Here is a 14,603-nt window from a genome sequence, read left to right on the forward strand (position 1 = left end):
GGGGGCCGAGATGTCCCCCCCACTAGACCCCAGGGATCACAAGGGCGGAGATGTCCACCCCCCCACTAGGCCCCAGGAAACAGTGGGGAAGAAATGTCCCCCTCCACAAGATCCGAGGGATCAGGATGGCAGATATATCCCCCCAGACCCCCACTGGATGCCAGATATTGGGTGGGGCCAGAGAGAGGCCCCCCCCCACTGGGCCCCAGGGGTCGGGGGGGCCAGAGATGCCCCCCCACTAGAACCCAGGTATAGGGGGGGCCAGAGATGCCTGCCCCCACCACTAGAGGCCAGGGATCGGGGGCGGCCAGAGAAGCCCCCCCACTAGACGCCAGAGATCGGGGGGGGCAGAGATGCCTCCCCCCACCACTAGATGCCAGGGATCGGGGGGGGCAGAGATGCCTCCCCCAACCACTAGACGCCAGGGATCAGGGTGGGCAGAGATGCCTTCCCCCCAACACTAGATGCCAGGGATCGGGGGGGCCTGAGATGCCTCCCCCCAACTAGACGCCAGGGATCCGGGGGAGCCAGAGAGACCCCCCAACCACGGGACGCCAGGGATTGGGGGGGCCAGAGAGAGAGGCCCCCCCACCACTGGACGCCAGGGATCGGGGGGGGCAGAGAGAGAAGCCACCCCCACCACTGGACGCCAGGGATCGGGGGGGGCAGAGAGAGGCCCCCCCACAACTGGACGCCAGGGATTGGGGGGCCAGAAAGAGAGGCCTCCCCCACCACAGGACGCCAGGGATCAGGGGGGGCCAGAGAGAGAGGCACCCCCACCACAGGACACCAGGGATCGGGGGGGGCAGAGAGAGAGGCCCCCCCACCACTGGACGCCAGGGATCGGGGGGGCCAGAGAGAGAGGCCCCCCCCCACTGGATGCCAGGGATCGGGGGGGGCCAGAGAGAGAGAGAGAGGCCCCCCAACCACTGGACGCCAGGGATCGGGGGGGGGCCAGAGAGAGAGAGAGGCCCCCGCCACCACTGAACGACAGGGATCGGGGGGGCCAGATAGAGGGCCCCCCCCACTGGACGCCAGGGATCGGGGGGGCCGAGATGTCCCCCGCACTAGGCCCCAGGGATCAGAAGGGCCGAGATATTCCCCCCCCCCCACTAGGCCCCAGGAAACAGTGGGGAAGAAATGTCCCTCTCCACAAGATCCAAGGTATAAGGATGGCAGATATATCCCCCCAGCACTAGCAAACAATGATTTGGAGGTCAGAAGTCACAACTCAGCTCTCCCCTCCCCATTGTGGGGTCCTGTTTCTGCGCATGACAGCCCTGAAGCTTGGCCACTGGTACCATACAGTGACCGGATTCTACACACTCTTTGGGGCTGTTTGGGGACTTTGTATTGCTGGCTGAGAAGAGGGGAAGGAGGAAGGCGGTCTTTCTCCCTGACTGCCACTGTCTGATTTTCACGATTGTTGCAATAAATGGATCTATCCCAGGCCTGTGTGGGTGTGTGTGTCACTGGGCGGGGCAGGTCTGGCCAGTAGTTGACAATTGCTTCTAGATTGTGGGAAGCCTTAGCCATGTCACCATGCCAAGACGAGTCACCTGCCTGCCCCTGTGTGAAGCCTGTCAATGACCCCAGGAGAGTCCACCCCAAGGGTTGAAGGTCTCAATCACCAATGCGTCCCCAGGAGGGAGGGCAGGATGCAGCACCCAGAGCCCTGCCTTCCACTGCAGCACCTCCATGGCCTCCCCTGCCCCTGGTGCCTGTTCCCCCATTCCCCTCTGCAGTGGCACCAGGGACAGACCCCCTTTGCCCCCTAGTGGCCACATCAGGTTTCTCAGGATGAGGACTTGAAAGTGCTCCTGCAGCAGGTGGGTCCAAGGTGCTGACCCCTCACTCAGGGTACCTCTCCATGGCACCTGCCCTGGCAGGAAGACAGTGTGTAATCAGTGGAGCAGGATGGGGCCGTGAATGGAACATGTTTCTAGTGTCCCCGAGTCTGTACGGAGCTGATCCCTGATAATAGCGCCCCACTTCTGTGTGGACCATCAGGTTACCTAATACAAGTCCCATTGCCACCATCACAGCACGGTCAGACCCCATGAAGTAGAGAACCAGGCCCTGACTCCTCTTTGTTCCTGCACGCCTGGACCTGGTGGGACAGCCTTGGCTGAGTGACACTCTACTGGTGACAAGAAGTGTGTCCAGATCCATGTGTCAGACCAGATGGCAAAGCCTCAGAAGGAAGAGTCATCCTGTTCCAGTCATTTCCAGGAATTTGGTCAGCCATGCCCCTTCCTTCCAGTCACATTTCTTCTGGGAGTCACACTCCTGGTAAGGAAGCCCAGGGCAGGCACAGGCAGCTCCTGGTTTACCCCTTGGTGCCCAGTTCATAGCCCTGCCCCTCTACGTGCACCATGGGCCTGGGGTAGCCCATTCACTCTCACGGTTCTGCACACCTCACACATGTCCTTCACACCCTCTCGCAGCCTCTACTGGGACTCTGGGCTTAGCTCCCCGTGTCCTGCCTCTGGGTCCCTGGGCTCTGGAAACACCAAGTCAGGTTTGCCTTGAGGTTTGGGGAGCTGGGAGACTGTGGGGATCAGCAGCTTGACCCCTCTCACCCTCTTGCCGGTGGGAGAGCTGTTCTCCCATTGAATGACTGTCTTGGGAGTTTTTCCTCTTAGAATCAATCTTACAGAGTCTCACCAAGACACAGGTGGCACCCAAGAGTTTGCCGGAAGCATCCCAGAGTATTCCATGTGTGCAGGCTCTATCGAGCTACCCCCAAACAGGCATTAGCAGGTCACAGCATAATTATGTAGGTTGTTTACAGGCTACCTCGATTCTGTGGTAACAACTTTCATCTAACATACATTGGTGCCTACTGCTCTCAGGTGCTCCCACAGTGGTGACTCCAGTTTCTAAGCTCCATTGTTTGAGCGTTCCCGTGAGCCTCTTCCATCACTGCTCAGGCAAACTGCAGAAATGTCTCCCCCCCTAGACCCGAAGGATCGGGGTGCCAGAGATTTCCACCGCCACTAGACGCCAGGGATCAGGGGGGCCAGAGATGCCCCCCAACTAGACGCCAGGGATGGGGGACAGAGATGTCCCCCCCACCAGAGGACGCCAGGGATCGGGGGGGCCAGAGAGGTCCCTCCTACCACTGGGCGCCAGGGATCGGGGGGGCCGAGATGTGCCCTCCCACTAGGTCCAAGGAAACATTGGAGAAGAAATGTCCCCCTCCACAAGGTCAGAGGGATCAGGATGGCAGATATATCCCGCCAGCACTAGCAAACAATGATTTGGAGGTCAGAAGTTACAACTCAGCTCTCCCCTCCCCATTGTGGTGTCCTGTTTCTTCGCATGACAGCCCTGAAGCTTGACCGCTGGTACCATACAGTGACCGGATTCTACACACTCTTTGGGGTTGTTTGGGTACTTTGTATTGCTGGCTGAGAAGAGAAGAAGGAGGAAGGCGGGCTTTCTCCCTGACTGCTCGGGCAAACTGCTCTCACTCTCTTCCTCGGTGAGAGATTTGGGAACCCCATCCGGGTCAGACAGAAGGACAGAGACATAAATAAAGTTAAAGAAATAGGAGTAGCTTACTGGGGGCGCTCCAGGGCGGACTCTCCGAACCTCAGGTGAGGCAATGGTAACCCGTGCCCTGGGTTAGATGAAGGGGGCTTTGAAGTTGTCTTGGTCTGGTCCTAGTCATCTGTTCGTGGGTCAATGGTAAGGAACCTCGAATGAAGCCTGGTGGCTTCCTGTCACCAGGTGGGCGATAAGTCTTGTCTTCCTCACCTGGAACAAGGTGATCTCTGACTCCAGGAATGTTGCTGTCCACTCAGCCGGTTGCCATTTGGTTTTGGTCACCATTTTGTCAGAGCAAACTTCACATTTGATTCTTGTCAAATGTGGTGATTCCTGACCCATCCATCTTGTCCACCTCCTAGAGTGGGTCTCTCAGAGGTCCTGCCTAGTTTTTCGCTTCTGCCTCTTGTTGCCTGCTTGGTTCCCTCCCCTTAGGCTTGGCAGACAGAATCATGGGCTACAGACCAAGCAAAAGTCTGAGCCGAGAGCTCCCCCTCCTCCAGTGCACTTTTTCTATTCTGGCAAAGGAAGTCCTGAAAAGGATGGAGGCTGAACAGTCAGCAACTGAGTTCTAGGCACTACCTGGGACAGTTTAGGGGATCATGAATTGGTGGCAGAGGAGAGAGAGGGGAGAGGGCTGAATCACTCTCCCTGACAGCCACTGTCCTGTTTCCAAGATTGTTTCTACAAATCGATGCATCCCAGCCTGTGTGGGTGTGTGGCATTGGATGGGTGGGTCCTGCCAGGGAACGGCTCATGCTTCTTGATGAAGCATGAGCTGTCCTGTGGGGGTCTCCCCATGGATCAGAACCTGACATGACATGCCCATGCCCATGGTGCCTGTTGCGTCTACACCCCCTCTGCAGTGCCCACCGGGAAGAGCCCCCACCTTGCCCCCAATGCGTCGTGGGTGCCAGGCCCCCTTGTGGCCAGATCATGCCTCAGGTAAAGGACCTGCAAACCTCCAGGTATTTCCCAAACCTCTCAAGGACTGGAAAGAATTTCTCTGCCCAGAGCCTCACCCCAGTGTGGAACCCTTCACTGCCCACAGGCTCCCCATACAGCACAAGCCCACAGTGACCCTGTGCCGCACCATCAGAGATGGATTTGATTCTCGGCCAGATATACGTGTTCCCGAACCTCCTCTCCCCACAAGGCTGCCCCGTGGTGTCCACCAGAGTCCCTAGCATTCCTGTGCCCCTGCCCCAAGCCTTCCATGAGTCAAACGTGTCTGTGAGGAGACTTGGGGCGTGGGAGGAGGGGATGAGTGGAGGGGACATGAGTTTGTGGTATGCAGGAACGGGAGACGGTCGGAGGGAGCGGCCACGCCAGACAGGTGTTCTCCACACAGGGCTTTTTCCAGGTGGTTCTGGAAGGAGGGTAGGGAGGGTGCCAGGCAGAGGGGGAGAGAGCTGAGTAGAAGCTGGGCAGTGTGGTTGAAGTGGGAGTGGACAGAGGTGAAACCTGCTCAGCCTGAGGATGGAACCGTCTTCCTATCTTTGGAGCCTGCCTAGGTTTTGGGTGGCACAACTGTGAGCATTGCTGCCCAGCTTAAATACACAACCTCAGACCAGGGAGAGACCTCAGGGTCAGGGGACCGTGTGCAAAGACACAGGTGCCTCCCTGGACACTGCCTGCCCCCTGGGCACCATCAAGTTTGGCTCTGGAGGATCCCATCCCAGCCCAGGGATGGCCCTGTTGCATTGGGTCTGAGCCAGGTTCATCATTGGGCCATCTGTCCCTGGAGGCCATGTCAACAGTACGACTTCGTGGGTGACCCAGGCTGCCCTTACAAGAGTGACTTCAGGCTTTTTGGGTGTCGTTGTACAACCTTTCTTGGGAGCTACCGAGGCTTCCAGGAGGCTCCAGGGCAAAGCATTTCTAGAAGATGCGGCCAAATTCTATGGCAGGTCTCAACCATGATTGACGTTCCCTTCAGAGGTCCTTCGAAGCACCGTGCCAGGCCTGGGATGCCCCGGTGCAGGGTGTTCCCCGTCCCTGAGGCTGTGTTGCTTCTGCAGGTGCAGAGAGCAGAAGAACAATTATGAAAGTCTGCCAACGACGTCCGTGATCATCGCGTTTTATAACGAAGCTTGGTCAACCCTCCTTCGCACCGTTTACAGTGTCCTCGAGACGTCCCCAGACATCCTGCCGGAGGAGGTCATCCTGGTGGAGGATTACAGCGATAGAGGTGCCCGGCCTCCCCTCTTCCCTCCCCTGGCCTCCCCTCCCCCCACCCGCCCTCCCTTGACCCCCATCCTCCCCTCCCCTGCTCTTGCCTCTGAGCTCTGTCTGATTCTCGCTGTGGACGGGTTCTGATTGAAGGCTGTGCTGGGCTGTTCTCTGTGAGGCTCTAGATAACAGTGATTTACAGGAGATAACAGGGAACGTCTCCGTGCAGTTGGGGTATGGCTGTAGAGGGCAGGTGTGGGAGCAGGTGTGGGGGACAGGTGTGGGGGTTAGATATGGGCTCTAGGCATGGGGGCACAGGTGTAGAGGGCAGGTGTTGGGGGGTGGGTGTGAGAGAGAGGTCTTGGGGACAGAGGTGGGGGAGAGGTGTTGGGGGCCAAGTGTGAGGGAGGGTGTGGGGGCCAGGTGTGGAGGCAGGTGTGGGGGCCAGGGGTGGGGGCAGGGGTGAACACTCGCCTTCTTTGGGGTGCTGTGCTCCCTGGGCTGCCCCAGCCTGGCCCCTCCCCTGTCTCTCTCACTCCCACCTGTCCTGCAGGGTGTCCAGGGGACTTGGGGAGCACCTAGTAGGGGTCTCACCTCCCACCCTGCAGAAGAACAGTCACCTGGCCACACCTGGCTGCAGGGGACGCTCAGGACTGTAGTCTCGCTTGTTTGTTCTGGGGCCCGCTGGGCGGTTCTCCAGGCTTGCTCCTGGCACTGTGCTCAGGGCTCACTCCTGGTGTGCTCAGAGGACCAGGTGGGGCGTTGGGATCACACATCTTAACCTGGGTGACTGATGTCTTTGGGGTGGTGGCCATGTGCTCGGCTGGAAGTCGTGGGAAGAGTATTCGGGGTCATTCAGCGTTGCCCATGACAGAGTGCAGGGCAGGTGAGCGTGAGGCGATGCCGATAGAACCAGCTGGCACCAAGTCCTGACAGTCCTGAGACCTGGGCGTCTGGGTCCAAGGGGGGCACGTGGGAACGTTGCTGGTGGTTCTAGAGTTCTCCATCCCAGCCTTCCCTTGCCCGGGCAGGGCGGGAGTGAGCCGGCTGCCCCATTCTCCTCCCCAGAGCACCTGAAGGAGCGCCTGGAAGCCGAGCTGGCCCACCTGCCCAAGGTGCGCCTCATCCGCGCCACCAAGAGGGAGGGCCTGGTGCGTGCCCGGTTGCTCGGTGCTTCGGGGGCCAAGGGCGACGTCCTCACCTTCCTGGACTGCCACTGCGAGTGCCACGAGGGCTGGCTGGAGCCGCTGCTGCAGAGGTGCGTGGGCGGTGCCCAGTGGGAACACGGGAGACCCAGCTCCGTGGGCCTCGGGCTCGGCCTGGCTGCCCCATCCCCCAGTCTCAGGCCACGGCTCCATCCCTGGTCACATGATCAGGGACCCAGGGCTGGGAGCCTTGAGGGCATCAGGCGCTGCTGTACCCACGGCTTGCTGGTACAGGGGAGTTGCTTTTACTGCCGCTGGTCAGGTGCCTGAGTCGAAAAGTGCTGCCGTGGGCAGAGAGGCCAAGAACAGGATGGTGTGGATCTTATCAGATCACAGCCCTAGGCAGCACATTTTGGTCGTGTTTCCTTCATGCTCGGCTGACTTTCCCAGGTCATCCAGTACCTGTGTTGCCTGGGGCTCCTCAAGCCTGAAGGGACCCACAGAAATGGTGATTCACAGTAATTTCTCTTGTGTATTTATTTATTATTTATTTTTTGCTTTTATGGGTCGCACCCGGCAATGCACAGGGGGTCACTCCTGGCTCATGCACTCAGGAATTATTCCTGGTGGTGCTCAGGGGATTCTATGGGATGCTGGGAATCAAACCCGGGTCAGCCGCGTGGAAGGCAAAAGCCCTACCCACTGTGTTATGGCTCCAGCCCCTGTATTTTTTGGGGGGGGGGAGTTGTGTGTGTGAAGGGGCTTACCCGTGAGTGCTCAGGGCTTACTCTTGGCTCTGCTCAGGGATCACTCCTGGTGGTGTTCAGGGGACCACATGGGGTGCCGGGGATTGAACCAGGGCAGCCACCTGTCGGGCAGGCACCTTCCCTGGGGTCCTGTGTCTCTGGCGTCCACCTTCCTTAGCGTCACTAGGAAACCATGAGCAGAATCATGGACAGGAAGCAGATGGCCCTCGCCTGGGTTATTTTTTATCTTCTTACCCCTGTAGTCTTAAACTACGCTTTTAAGTATCATTCTTTGAAAGGGTTTTAAATGCAGGGGGGAGGGGAACCACTCCAGGCTGCCCTTCCCCCAGACCCACCTTACTCCCTCCAATTCCTCCCTCCTGATGCTGCATCACTGTTGTCGGCTACCCCCAGACTTCTCCGGGTGGGCTGTGCCCCCATGTGGCGTGGACAAGGATGCGGCGGGGTTCAGGGTCTGCGCAGCTGGCCTCTGGAAGCACACGCACCCACTGTCTCCTCTCCCAGGTGTGGGTGTCCATCATCCGGCCCCCAGCCTCACCCTGCTGCTCTCTGCCCTCCCCATCCCTGTCCTCACCCCCTCTGGCTCCCTTCATGGCTTCTTTCTCTTCCCCAGCTTCAAAGAGGGTCCCGGCAGCTGGACTCCCAGGGGCCCAGGCCAGTGCCAGGGGCTGAGAGCAGAGCCATCATCATGTCTCGCTCTCCCTCTGAATCCCAGGCTGGAGGGTGGCATTGGGGACCGATGCCATGCAGGGTCCAGAAGCAGGGGACCTGAGGGCACACACTGGCCCTCAGTGGAGTGGGAGCGAGCACGGCTTGGAAGGGGGGGGGCGTTCCTGGTCACCCCGTCCCTGGCCATATCTGGGTGGTGTGCGTATGTGTGCGTGTGTGCGTGTGTGTGTGTGTGTGTGTGTGTGTGTGTGTGTGTGTGTGTGTGGTCACTGCAGGATCGGGGACGAGGAGACGGCAGTGGTGTGCCCCGTGATCGACGTGATTGACTGGAACACTTTTGAGTACCTGGGCAACTCCTGAGAGCCTCAGATCGGTGGCTTTGACTGGCGGCTGGTGTTCACGTGGCACATGATCCCTGAGTGGGAGCGGAAGCGGATGCGGTCCCCCATCGTGGTCATCAGGTCAGGACTGGCTGGGAGCGTAACCCCCCCCCCCCCACCAACTGCAGCAGACGCCCCGGGGGAGGGCAGGGATGCTTCCCTGGGGCCCCACCTGCTTTTGTTCTAAAGCATCTGCTGATTATTTTTTTACTCTACACCCACCCCGCTCTAAGTGTGGGGTTCATATTCATTGACCTATTTTGTTTATTTAAAAACAAAGGTGAGGGGGCTGGAGAGAGAGTTCAGTGGGTAGGGCGCTTGCCTTGCAGGAGTTTGTCCTGGGTTCGATCCCCCAGGCACCCTGTTATGGTTTCCCGAGCACTGCCAGGAGTGATTCCTGAGTGCAGAGCCAGAAGTTGCCCCCGAGCATTGCCGGGTGTGGTCCCAAAGCCAAAGCCAAAACAAGATAAATAAAAATAGGGTGAAGTATGTATCCTAAAATGTACTGCTCTGACCGTTCTTAAATATATAACTTGGGAGACTCAAGCGCGCTTTTCCCTCGACCTCGCAGAATCTCTCCAACCGTCAGGCGGTGTGTGTCAACCCCAGCCCCTAACGGCTCCATGGCCTCTAACACACCCCCACAAAAACTTTCCCCCTTCCAGACGCCTCACGCGAATGAGGCCACCACGCTTTGTCCCTTCGCGTTTGCCTTCTTGCCGGTCCCGAGATGTTTGCCTTGGGAACCCATAATTCTGCCTTGTGTCAACGTGGCCGGTTTTGTTGGCCCCTTCACCTCCGGTGGGTGTGTCCGCCGTCCAGGAGTTGTGTGCCATGCCCCGGGGAGGACTGATATCACAGGTGCCCTGCCCCCTGGACTGGTGCCAGTCTCCAGGGCCCGAGGTGGCTGGCTGCCACTTCCGGCTGTCCACGTGGGCGTGGGGTTCTGGGTCAGGTGGCGACTCCATGGTGACGACTCTGAGCACTTAGTGGCAGGCCTCTGTGGGACTGAAGCCAGTTAGGGGATGGGTGAGGGCGCAGGGTGAGGGCGGCCGAGAGCCAGCGTTGGTCAGTGGGTGAGCCTGGGTCTGAGCCCGGCTGCTCGCGTTCTGTTTCATTTGTTTGGCTTAGTTTTCGGGCCACACTTGCTGAGGCTCGGGGTTACTCCTGGCTCTGCACTCAGGAATTACTCCTGGTGCCTCGTGGTGAGGGAGCTGGTGGGCACAGGATGGGGTGCAGGGACCAGGCATGTGTTAGGAGGCTCTGCAGACTTCCCCGTCAGAAATGCGGGCGCAGGAGAAGACGGAGGCTGAGACTGGGGGGTGGGGGGACCTCAGGGGCGGTGGGGGGATTTGGAGAAGCTGATTGACATCTGGGGAAAAGGACGGATTGAGGGTGACACCCGGATTGCTGGAGTGGCCACTGGGGGGCCGCTGGCATTGCCCCCCACACAGCAGATTTAGAGACTGAGGCAGAGGAGGAGGGATCATGTGTCAGGTCACAGATGCAGCCTGTGATGTCGAGACATACTCCCTCCCCCCCAACTCCCTCCTCCAGTGCACACATATGAAGACATTTGCACAAACCCACACACATGCACACATGCAGCAGCTTCATGGTCAGTTGCCTGCCCCTCCCACAGTCTCATCTCAGTTTTTTTTAAATGTAGGAGTACTGCTATTTATTCAGCCACTGATTAGCTGATTGAATTGTGCATGAACTCCACACATCATCTCAGCTTTCTTGCGTGTTTCAGTCACCCTGTTCCCTAGACTTATACCCTAAAGCCATGTGAAAGTGCTCTCATGCTGGCACCCCTCCCTCCCTCCCTTCCTCCCTCCCTCCCTCCTTCCTTTCCTCCCTCCCTCCCTCCCTTCTTCCTTCCTTCCTTCCTTCCTTCTTTCCTTCCTTCCTTCCTTCTTTCCCTCCCTCCTTCTTTCCCTCCTTCCCTCCTTCCTTCCCCTTCCTTCCTTCCTTCCTTCCTTCCTTCCTTCCTTCCTTCCTTCCTTCCTTCCTTCTTTCCCCTTCCTTCCTTCCTCCCTTCCTCCCTCCCTTCCTTCCTTCCTCCCTCCCTCCCTCCCTCCCTCCCTCCCTCCCTCCCTCCCTCCCTCCCTTCCTTCCTTCCTTCCTTCCTTCCTTCCTTCCTTCCTTCCTTCCTTCCTTCCTTCGTCTCTCTCTCCCTCCCTCTCCTTCTCCCTCCCTCTCCATCTCCTTCCCTCCTTCTCTCCTTCCCTCCTTCTCTCCCTCCCTTTTCTCTCTCTTCTCTCCCTTCCTTGGTCTTCCCTCCCTCCTGTTCTTCCATCCCCCACCAAGGAGTCCCACTGACCTTTCCCGTGTACTCTGAGCCTGCAGTGCTGGGAGGGCCCCCCAGTGCCACCACAGGGACCCGGCTGCCACCAGTTTCCCACACCCACATCTGCACTCTGGGGTGCTTCCCTTCCAGCTTTCGACCTGAGCCACCTCTGGGGGCCGGGGAAGATGCCATGCCTGCTCAGTGGGGTTGGGGGAATCGAGGGCTTCAGGGAAATGTGCTAGAATCATCTTTCATGGCCTCCAGCAGCCCCCAGCTGCATCTGTGAGTGCCTGGGCTCTGCTGTGAGACCACCACCACCGCCCACCCCGCCACCCTCCCAGCCATGTGCTCTCTCCGCCCTCTCTCCGGGTCCATCTGCAGCTGCCGGGGTCCTCTCATGCTTAGACTTTGCCCATGCTGAGGCCTTCCCAGCACCGTTCATTCCTCTGTACTGGACACGCCCCGGGCCTGTACCCTCTCCGCCCTGGAACAGCTGTCCCTGCCCTTGACCCCTCGTGAGCACATGCATCACATGCAGTTCTCTGATTATTTGGAGGGGTCTGGGAGCTTCCCCAGCTAGGACTCCCAGCAGAGCCCCCCCACCACCAGTGCTCCCAGACTGATGAAGGCAGATCAGGCCTGGGTAAGGGTTCCTGCGGCTGGCACTGAGACGCAGGTGTTGCAACTCTTCCAGGTCCCCGACAATGGCTGGTGGGCTGTTTGCTGTGAGTAAGAAATATTTTCAGTATCTGGGGTCTTATGATACAGGAATGGAAGTTTGGGGCGGAGAAAACCTCGAATTCTCCTTTCGGGTCTGTCTCTCTTTCTGTAGCCGTGCTTGTCTGTCTGTCTGTCTGTCTCTCTCTCTCTCTCTCTCTCTCTCTCTCTCTTTCTCTCTCTCTCTCTCTCTCTCTCTCTCTCTCTCTCTCTCTCTCTCTCTCTCCATGCCTCTGTCTCTCTGGATTTCATGAAAACCTGTTGGGCTTTCCCCCGCCTTGGCCTTTTGTCCAGTGTCCTGAGAGTGGACACGTGGACAGCCTATATATGTGCTTCTCTCATCTGACCTTCTCACAGAACGTGCTTTTAACTAGAAAAGCAGGAGGCAGGGAAGGAACCTCCTAGGTCCCCTGGTTCTTTTCTTCCCCTCTGCTGCCCTGGGCCGAGGTTGGCCCCAGACACAGCATCCTGCCTCCTGGTCCACCTTTGGTCGCCAGGCTTGCTGAGCTCTTTAGGAAGTCGCCTCTGTATGTAGATAGCAGGGTGACATTCAGAGTTTGACACCGAGAAGAATTCTCGGGAGAGCTTGTTAAAGGGGTCAGGTTCAGTGGCTGGACGTGCAGGCAGGAGCAAGAGTCACATTCTAAACGCGCGCACCCCCTGAGGCCGCCCTCTGCCCTCAGAATCCCCGAGTGACAGTTCTGTGAGAACCCCCGCCATTTCCGTGGGATTCCCAATGAACTTGTGTCTGGCATATTACATTTCAAGACCATATGCCATTGGTCATGCTTTTTGATGATGTTAAAAATTTCTGTTTAATTTTTTTTTTTGGCTTTTTGGGTCACACCCTGCGATGCTCAGGAGTTCCTCCTGTCTCTGTGCTCAGAAATTACTCCTGGCGGTGCTTGGGGGACCATATGGGATGCTGGGAATCAAACTTGGGTCAGCCGCGTGCAAGGCAAACGCCCTACCCACTGTGCTATCGCTCCAGCCCCTCTGTTTAATTTTTGTGAGAATTTTTTTCATCTTTTCTGATTGCTTGTTTTGTTTTGGGGCCACACACAGTGGGGCTCAGGGGATACACCGGGCTCTACCCTCAGAGATGACTCCTGTCTGTGCTCGAGGGACCCTATGGGATGTCGGGGATTGAACCTGGGTTGGCCCCATGCCAGGCAGTATGCTCTACTCGCTGTACTAGTGTTCTGGCCCCTGGAATTTTTTTTTAAGTAACAGAACATCCCAGCTTTGCATAAAGAGTGAACCAAATAGAAATTTTATCTTCCACGCAGGGCTTTCCTTCTCCCATCGTAAGGTACTGTCCTTTTGGGTCTTATTTTTCAAAAAAAATTTTCTTTTTGAATTTGGTTGAAACCCAAACTCAGGGCTCACTCCTGGCGGTGCTCAGGGGACCGTCGGAGCTGCCAGAAACTAAACCTGGGTCAGGTACATGCAAGGCAGGTGCCCAACCCCATTGTACTGTGTCTCCAGCCCTTCAGCTGCTTTTCTGGATGGTTCATCCTGGGGGCCAGTGGTGGGGTGTGGTGGTTCACACCCCTCTGCCCTTGCATTAGTCTACCTCGTTGGGTTTTGAGGTGTGCTTTTAATGGTCTTTCTGCCTCTCCTCCAGGTGCCAGGCTGCTCTTCCTGTGTCTGGCAGTTCCTCTTTCTCCCTTCCCAACTTCTCTCCTTCCTAGCTGCTTTCCTCTCTTCTCTGGCTAGGAGATCAGGTAATCCGCCCGTGTGGACTGTCACCCACCCACGAGCTCCTGGCCGGGCCCACTCTGGGCCCTGTGAGCCCCACGCATGAACAAACAGTGCATGGGCTTGTGGTCTTGGTTCTGGTGGCTAGACCTTGGGCCGCTCCCTTGTTCTTTGGCTGCGCTCTGGAGCCCGTGTGTGCATGGGGGTGGGTGAGGCAGGGATGGGTGGTGGGGTGAGGAGTGGGGTGGAGGGGGCCGCCTGTTTCATGCCCTGGAGGGTGCGGTCTCGGCAGTGTCTCTTTGGGTGATGCTTGGTGCCCGGCCTCTGTACTCAAGGGACAGCCGTGCCGATGGACCCGCTCCCCTCACCCAGCCACTCCTCTGCCCTGCAGATCTGGCAGTGCGGCGGGACCCTGCAAACGCACCCCTGCTCACACGTCGGCCACGTCTTCCCCAAGCAAGCTCCCTACTCACGCAAAAAGGCTCTGGCCAACAGTGTCCGCGCTGCCGAAGTGTGGCTGGATGAGTTCAAGGAGCTCTTCTACCACCGCAACCCCCACGCACGCCTGGTGAGCTCCTCCCACCCGCCCCGTCTGCCTTCACCCCTGCAGGCCTCCTCAGAACCAACCCCCCCTTCCTCCTCCGTCCTCCCTCTACCCTCCGTGCCCGCACATCCACTTCCGGAGGGAGAAGCTGCGGTGGGCCTTGGTGAGGCCAGTGGGGGACTACTTGATTCCTCCATGGTTGTGATGACCCTTTGCTGATGTCTCTTGATGCCCACCCGGCCTTGAGAATCACAGCCAGCAGCTCATGCTGCCCACCCCAGGTTGGGGTACCCTGAGCTTGTTGCTTCTAGGAAAATCAGGGCTGGGTTTCAGCTACCTCCAGCCACTGCATGTTCTTCAGATCGTGGGTATTTCTGTCGTGGAGGGGAGGTCAGGCCCCATGCCATGGTCGCCAGGGCCTCTTCCTGGCTCTGCACTCAGGGATCATGCCTGGTGATTTTTTTTCTGGGAACCAAATGAGGTGGCAGGGACCAGGGCAGGGTGGCCACCTGCCAGGCAAGCGCCCTGCCCTTTGCACGAGCTCTCTGGTTCCCTTTTACTTTTGACCCCCACCTGGAGGTGCTTGGGTTCTACCCTTGACTCAGTGCTGGGGGTTCCCTGCCGTGCCGGGACTCGGACCTGGGCCTCCTGTATATGCTCTTG

General features: G+C 58.3%; 1 pseudogene; it reads left to right on the top strand.

The window, feature by feature from the left end:
- Window positions 1-14,603, top strand: part of LOC130026633 (polypeptide N-acetylgalactosaminyltransferase 12-like) — a 119,154-nt pseudogene that overhangs the window by 20,307 nt on the left and 84,244 nt on the right.

Source organism: Sorex fumeus, unplaced genomic scaffold, assembly GCF_029834395.1.
Source record: "Sorex fumeus unplaced genomic scaffold, SorFum_2.1 ptg000034l, whole genome shotgun sequence".
NCBI classification, from domain to species: domain Eukaryota; kingdom Metazoa; phylum Chordata; class Mammalia; order Eulipotyphla; family Soricidae; genus Sorex; species Sorex fumeus.